An 8,048-nucleotide genomic window follows, 5' to 3' on the forward strand; every position below is an offset into this window, starting at 1 on the left:
ATCATAAACATTGCATAATGTAACACCCGGAATTTAATTAATTATTTAATTAAATTGTATAAGGAAATTATTTGTTGGAATTAGTCGAAGTTAGAATTATTGGCATTATTATAAGAGGCGTAATTGAAATTATGCGTTGTGTTGGGCGGATAAATTAATGATCGAGAAATTAGTCGGTTTAATCGGAGAATAATATTAGAGATAATATTACTATAATGGACTATTATTAATTTAAGTTGATTTAAGCCGTAGAGAATGATATTGAATATGTTGAGTTGGTGGTTTGGACGATTTATTTTATAGTCGGTAGTTAGTCAGTTTGGTGGAGAGAAATAATAATAGAATTAATATTATGGATTATGAGAGTGTTTTATTTAAGTGGGCTTAGACATTGCGTTGGTGATAGTAATCATGGGGGTGTTAATTAGTAAGCCCAACTGAAGATTATAATTATAATAATAATTATAATAAAATAAAGGAAATAAGAAGAGAAGTTAGGTCTCAATAGACGTGGAGAAAGAAGAAAAGTTGGAGAAAGAGGAGAGGTGAAGAAGAGAGCCATGGCGGAAGAGAAAAGCTAGAGGAAGTCCAATTTTCGCAGCAAGTTTCTGCAGTGAGACACTTTAGTAAAATGGACGTTTCTCCCAATCCAACCGTTGGATCGTCGCGGTTCTTGGACACAACGTTCCAGACTCGTAGAGGTAACTTCTGACCGGAGCGATTTTCGTTTTGATGATTTTAAGTCCGTCTGACAAAGCGATTTCCGAACAGATTTTTGGTGCGTCTCTGCACGTTGTTAGAAAAGATTTTCGGAGAAAAGTTGGAAGCGGTGGCATAAGCTATGGCAACCGGGAGAGTAGAGAAATCTCATATCCAAGGTAAGGGTGAGGTTCTAGCTCTATAAACGGGATTATGATGAATGATATGTGGGGGTTATGATTGTATGGATTGTCTCTGTTTTGTGTGGTTGTTTGTATCTTTGAGATTGAATTTTGTTGATGTTGAAATTGATTGATGTCTGTGAATAAGGTTATAAAAGTTCAATCAATTGTTGTGGGAAATTAACCTAGGGTTTATAATTATTATTATTGAGGAATTAAGTGCAGAAAAACGGATTAATGTTGGTTGAGTATAACTATTATAGTGCTATGTCTGTGTTGGTCGAAATTGATTTGCAACTGAATCGAAGGAGGAAAATTGAGTTTTTGGGTTGAGTTATAGGGATTTAGTATGATGGGGTTTGAGATTTGGGATCAAAATCAATGTGTTAAAATTCATGTTTTATGATTCCAATTCACTACTATATGTTAGGTATGAATGAATATGTGTTTGTTTTATGAAAAATAATTGAATTGGTTGAATTTTAATGAAAAAATGCATAAAACCCGTAGCTGTTCCTGAGCAAAAATCTAGTTTTGGAGAAAACTTCAAAAATTCATATCTTTTGATCCATAAGTCCGTTTGAGTCCCCGTTCGAAGCGCTAGAAAGCTAATAATGTGTATTTTCTTATAAAAATAGTTACATGTTCTCGAAATAAAATTTAATTGGTGTGTGATGAAGTTTTGTTGTTTCGGTGTATGATACCGGTGTTTGCGCTTTCCGGAAACTTAGAAAATTCATAACTTTTGACTCGGGTGTCCATTTGACGTGCCGTTTGGACCGTTGAAAAGCTAAAATTATGTTCTATCTTATAAAAATATTTTCAAACACAGTAGATGAATTTTGTTGAATTGATATACATTTTCGTTTGTAATGTTGTGTAATTGTCGAACCGAGTGTACGCTATTAATCGTGTGCATGTTGTATGAACTTGTGTGATTGAATTGCATGTTGTATGAACTTGTATGATTGAATTGCATGTTGTTACTTATGTTGTGTTGTTGTTATTTCTATAAGTTGTTGCTTCATACAATTTGTTGATATAAGTTGTTGTCGATATGTTGACTAAGTTGTAGGCCTATGGCCAGTGTTGAAGCGACGTTGAGTACCTCTAATGTTGGTACAGTGTTGAATTGTTGTCGTTGTTGCTTTGTTGTTGTTGTGACGTTGTGGTTGTTGTTGCATGCATACATTTGCATTGTTTAAGTTGGCCTTGATGGCACCACGTTGAAAAGTTGAAGGCTTATGCCTTGGCCTTAATGGCACCACGTTGAAGGCTTACGCCTTGTTGAAATGCCTCGATAACCTGGCATATGTTTAAGTTGGGAGTTTTACTCCAAATGGTACCACATGCATTTGCACAGTTGAGTCGCATTTGAAGTTGTTGTTGTTTCGTTGTTGTTGTTGTTGATATAAGTTGTCGTTGTTGTAAGTTGTTGTTGTTATAAGTGGTTGTTGTTATTAAGTTATGATGATTTAAATTGTGAAATAATTATTATAACTATTGTTATAGTTGTTGTTGCTAATTGTTGTTACTAATTATTGTTATACTTGTTACTGAATATTGTTATCATAATTGTTGTTGGTAAATAATTATTATAACCGTTGTTGCTATTTGTTATTATAACTGTTGTTTGAATAAGTATGAAGTGGTGATATTGTATAATCTAATCTTAATATATTATTTATCATACGCTTGCTTATATTGTTGGATATCTCACCCCTTCTGTAATGATGTTACCTATTATGGGTAATTGAGCAGGTACTCAAGAATAGCTGTGGAAGTGAAGTAACTTTATGAAGTCTTTAGTTACTGTTAGTTCGAGTTGGTCTTGCTCTGATACGTAGCACTCGGGGGATGTTTATGTGTTGTTTCTAAGTTGCTGTTATTACTAATTGTTGAATAATTATAAATTGAACGATGTTTTAGTTGAATAAAGTTGCTAACTGATCTATAAGTTGGAAGTTGTAATTATGTGGTTTTAATATTAAAAAGGTTGTTATGTTCCTATGAATAAATATGTTGTGAGTTGTTCAGCCGAATGCTATGTATCATATTAAAAGAAATACAGGTTGCTTTGTTGTTTTATGTTGAAATGTGACATCCTGTGATATGTTTGAAAATTTTAGCACTCTGATTTTTAATATAAATGTCGGGTAGAAAATGGGGTGTTACATTAGTGGTATCAGAGCAGGTCGGTCTGTCCGGCCAGAGTCGTCTAATGTTGTTTATTCCTCTGTACGCGACAAGTGTGTGAAACACTGTCAGTACTTGTTGTTTTCTAGTTGTTGCAGGTATTAGTTTGAGCGAACTGGGGGAGAAGAGTTGCTTCTCAGATGTGTTTTAGTTGGAAGTTGCAGAGAAGATTGTTATCTTGGTGTTTCGGAAACTGAAGTTCACCGAAAGAATTGGCTCTCGAGTTTTAAAAAGTTTGGGAGCGAGGAGTTATGTTAAGGACTGTTTGGAAAGTGATTAAGTTGAAGAGAATGAGTTTTTGAGTGAAATTTCCGTAAGCAAAACGTAGGAAAATTTCTGAATCATTGTGAAACTTCGAAAATTCATAACTGGAGTTCTGGACGTCCAATTTGAGTCCCGTTTGAAGCGTTGGAAAGATAACAAGATGAATTTTCTTATAAAAATAGTGGCAGCATCTGTAACAAATTTATTGGTGGCAGGATTATGTTGGAAAGAAATGAAATTGTCCGTTTGAGTAGATATCTTGTCAACTGTTGACGAAGGAACAATGATTAAGTGTAGGATTATTGTAGATCTTGTTATGGATTGTTAGTAAGTAATTATAGGAGTTGTTGCAATTGTTAGAAGTTCGAAGAGCATAACTTCAAGAATGAAGAGTGCTGATGATGATAGCACAAGGGAATTTTGTTCTGATAGTATCACAAGGCGTGTGGTAGTATAAAGTCGTAAGACGTCGGTGTTAGCGGATTCAGATGGTTTTGCAGATGTTGAACTATGATTCTTTTGGTGGTGTAAGTGCAATTTCTGAAGGAACATTTTGTAGTTGGTAATAATAGTTATACTCCATTACGATTGTCGGATATTTATTGACAAATTAAGGACTTGATCACCCTTAATCTCTTGTTGATAGTAGACGGAATTGTATTGGGTGTTATAGACTTATTTTACTATCTCGATGACGCAGAAAGCGGTTAATGTTGAGGAAAAAAAACTGAGGCTCGGGTAAAGCTTGTAAATTATAAGTTGATAGAAACTCTAATGAGGACGGTGAATTAAGATGGATGATCAGAGTTGCGCATCTGAAGCGTGATGTGCCAGAGTGTTGTGTTTCCTTGTAAATAGTGCTGATTGAAATAGGATTTCTTGTAAGTCATTGGTCAATGATGAGTTGAGTGGTTATCGGTCAAGTTATGTTGTCAGATTAGTATTATAATAATTTAGTCGTTGTTGCAGTAATGTTGTTGTTGGTTACCGTAGGTTGCGAATGATATCCTGAGATATCATGAAGTTGATTAAATTGGTTACTTTGAGGTTATTATGGGAGTGACCTGACAAAATGATGATGTGGAATGAAGTTGAGGTTGGAGTTGGTGGATAGAATTTTCGAGGACGAAAATATTCTAAGTGGGGGAGAGTTGTAACATCCGGAATTTAATTAATTATTTAATTAAATTGTATAAGGAAATTATTTGTTGGAATTAGTCGAAGTTAGAATTATTGGCATTATTATAAGAGGCGTAATTGAAATTATGCGTTGTGTTGGGCGGATAAATTAATGATCGAGAAATTAGTCGGTTTAATCGGAGAATAATATTAGAGATAATATTACTATAATGGACTATTATTAATTTAAGTTGATTTAAGCCGTAGAGAATGATATTGAATATGTTGAGTTGGTGGTTTGGACGATTTATTTTATAGTCGGTAGTTAGTCAGTTTGGTGGAGAGAAATAATAATAGAATTAATATTATGGATTATGAGAGTGTTTTATTTAAGTGGGCTTAGACATTGCGTTGGTGATAGTAATCATGGGGGTGTTAATTAGTAAGCCCAACTGAAGATTATAATTATAATAATAATTATAATAAAATAAAGGAAATAAGAAGAGAAGTTAGGTCTCAATAGACGTGGAGAAAGAAGAAAAGTTGGAGAAAGAGGAGAGGTGAAGAAGAGAGCCATGGCGGAAGAGAAAAGCTAGAGGAAGTCCAATTTTCGCAGCAAGTTTCTGCAGTGAGACACTTTAGTAAAATGGACGTTTCTCCCAATCCAACCGTTGGATCGTCGCGGTTCTTGGACACAACGTTCCAGACTCGTAGAGGTAACTTCTGACCGGAGCGATTTTCGTTTTGATGATTTTAAGTCCGTCTGACAAAGCGATTTCCGAACAGATTTTTGGTGCGTCTCTGCACGTTGTTAGAAAAGATTTTCGGAGAAAAGTTGGAAGCGGTGGCATAAGCTATGGCAACCGGGAGAGTAGAGAAATCTCATATCCAAGGTAAGGGTGAGGTTCTAGCTCTATAAACGGGATTATGATGAATGATATGTGGGGGTTATGATTGTATGGATTGTCTCTGTTTTGTGTGGTTGTTTGTATCTTTGAGATTGAATTTTGTTGATGTTGAAATTGATTGATGTCTGTGAATAAGGTTATAAAAGTTCAATCAATTGTTGTGGGAAATTAACCTAGGGTTTATAATTATTATTATTGAGGAATTAAGTGCAGAAAAACGGATTAATGTTGGTTGAGTATAACTATTATAGTGCTATGTCTGTGTTGGTCGAAATTGATTTGCAACTGAACCGAAGGAGGAAAATTGAGTTTTTGGGTTGAGTTATAGGGATTTAGTATGATGGGGTTTGAGATTTGGGATCAAAATCAATGTGTTAAAATTCATGTTTTATGATTCCAATTCACTACTATATGTTAGGTATGAATGAATATGTGTTTGTTTTATGAAAAATAATTGAATTGGTTGAATTTTAATGAAAAAATGCATAAAACCCGTAGCTGTTCCTGAGCAAAAATCTAGTTTTGGAGAAAACTTCAAAAATTCATATCTTTTGATCCATAAGTCCGTTTGAGTCCCCGTTCGAAGCGCTAGAAAGCTAATAATGTGTATTTTCTTATAAAAATAGTTACATGTTCTCGAAATAAAATTTAATTGGTGTGTGATGAAGTTTTGTTGTTTCGGTGTATGATACCGGTGTTTGCGCTTTCCGGAAACTTAGAAAATTCATAACTTTTGACTCGGGTGTCCATTTGACGTGCCGTTTGGACCGTTGAAAAGCTAAAATTATGTTCTATCTTATAAAAATATTTTCAAACACAGTAGATGAATTTTGTTGAATTGATATACATTTTCGTGTGTAATGTTGTGTAATTGTCGAACCGAGTGTACGCTATTAATCGTGTGCATGTTGTATGAACTTGTGTGATTGAATTGCATGTTGTATGAACTTGTATGATTGAATTGCATGTTGTTACTTATGTTGTGTTGTTGTTATTTCTATAAGTTGTTGCTTCATACAATTTGTTGATATAAGTTGTTGTCGATATGTTGACTAAGTTGTAGGCCTATGGCCAGTGTTGAAGCGACGTTGAGTACCTCTAATGTTGGTACAGTGTTGAATTGTTGTCGTTGTTGCTTTGTTGTTGTTGTGACGTTGTGGTTGTTGTTGCATGCATACATTTGCATTGTTTAAGTTGGCCTTGATGGCACCACGTTGAAAAGTTGAAGGCTTATGCCTTGGCCTTAATGGCACCACGTTGAAGGCTTACGCCTTGTTGAAATGCCTCGATAACCTGGCATATGTTTAAGTTGGGAGTTTTACTCCAAATGGTACCACATGCATTTGCACAGTTGAGTCGCATTTGAAGTTGTTGTTGTTTCGTTGTTGTTGTTGTTGATATAAGTTGTCGTTGTTGTAAGTTGTTGTTGTTATAAGTGGTTGTTGTTATTAAGTTATGATGATTTAAATTGTGAAATAATTATTATAACTATTGTTATAGTTGTTGTTGCTAATTGTTGTTACTAATTATTGTTATACTTGTTACTGAATATTGTTATCATAATTGTTGTTGGTAAATAATTATTATAACCGTTGTTGCTATTTGTTATTATAACTGTTGTTTGAATAAGTATGAAGTGGTGATATTGTATAATCTAATCTTAATATATTATTTATCATACGCTTGCTTATATTGTTGGATATCTCACCCCTTCTGTAATGATGTTACCTATTATGGGTAACTGAGCAGGTACTCAAGAATAGCTGTGGAAGTGAAGTAACTTTATGAAGTCTTTAGTTACTGTTAGTTCGAGTTGGTCTTGCTCTGATACGTAGCACTCGGGGGATGTTTATGTGTTGTTTCTAAGTTGCTGTTATTACTAATTGTTGAATAATTATAAATTGAACGATGTTTTAGTTGAATAAAGTTGCTAACTGATCTATAAGTTGGAAGTTGTAATTATGTGGTTTTAATATTAAAAAGGTTGTTATGTTCCTATGAATAAATATGTTGTGAGTTGTTCAGCCGAATGCTATGTATCATATTAAAAGAAATACAGGTTGCTTTGTTGTTTTATGTTGAAATGTGACATCCTGTGATATGTTTGAAAATTTTAGCACTCTGATTTTTAATATAAATGTCGGGTAGAAAATGGGGTGTTACACATAAAGTCAAGGTTGCCTTTTTAGGCCACGCTACGATCTAAATATGTAGCTCCTTCAAAAAAAAAAAGAGCATCTGCTTCACAGTAAAAAAAAAAGAAGAGAAAGAAGGGATATTTACCCAGAGTGGCATCTGTAAGCCCATCTCCTACGAAATTTCTTCCCATGCAAATTTCAGGGCATTTCACTGTCCAATCATCTTCTACCTTTAGATCACGATAGGCAGACGTGCCTATCTGAATCTTCAGGTTTAAGAAGATTGAACAGGGGCAGCTGTCATACCCCAAAATTTGCCCGATCAAATCTACGTCTGTTAAATCATCAAGGGTTAGAATTAAGAGCCATGGGGTTTGACATTCCTATTGTCAAACCTGTAACACCCCCCTTTATACCCCAAAATATTTAACGTAAAATCAGAGAATAAGCATGCATATAATTCAAAAGGGCGTCACATCGACGTTTTCAAAAACTAAAAGCTTTTAAAAAACCGACAACATTTATCCACAATACACAACACA

General features: G+C 34.4%; 2 long non-coding RNA genes across 2 annotated transcripts; both read left to right on the forward strand.

Moving 5' to 3' along the window:
- The first annotated feature begins 563 nt into the window (after window positions 1-563).
- LOC131598987 (uncharacterized) lies at window positions 564-3,039 on the forward strand. Its single transcript, XR_009282481.1, has 3 exons — window positions 564-701; window positions 772-878; window positions 2,643-3,039. It is a non-coding gene; the product is annotated as an uncharacterized LOC131598987 (long non-coding RNA).
- A 1,975-nt stretch (window positions 3,040-5,014) lies between these two features.
- LOC131598988 (uncharacterized) lies at window positions 5,015-7,396 on the forward strand. Its single transcript, XR_009282482.1, has 3 exons — window positions 5,015-5,176; window positions 5,247-5,353; window positions 7,118-7,396. It is a non-coding gene; the product is annotated as an uncharacterized LOC131598988 (long non-coding RNA).
- Window positions 7,397-8,048: the final 652 nt, after the last annotated feature.

This window comes from Vicia villosa, linkage group LG4 (genome assembly GCF_029867415.1).
Source record: "Vicia villosa cultivar HV-30 ecotype Madison, WI linkage group LG4, Vvil1.0, whole genome shotgun sequence".
In the NCBI taxonomy this organism is placed as follows: domain Eukaryota; kingdom Viridiplantae; phylum Streptophyta; class Magnoliopsida; order Fabales; family Fabaceae; genus Vicia; species Vicia villosa.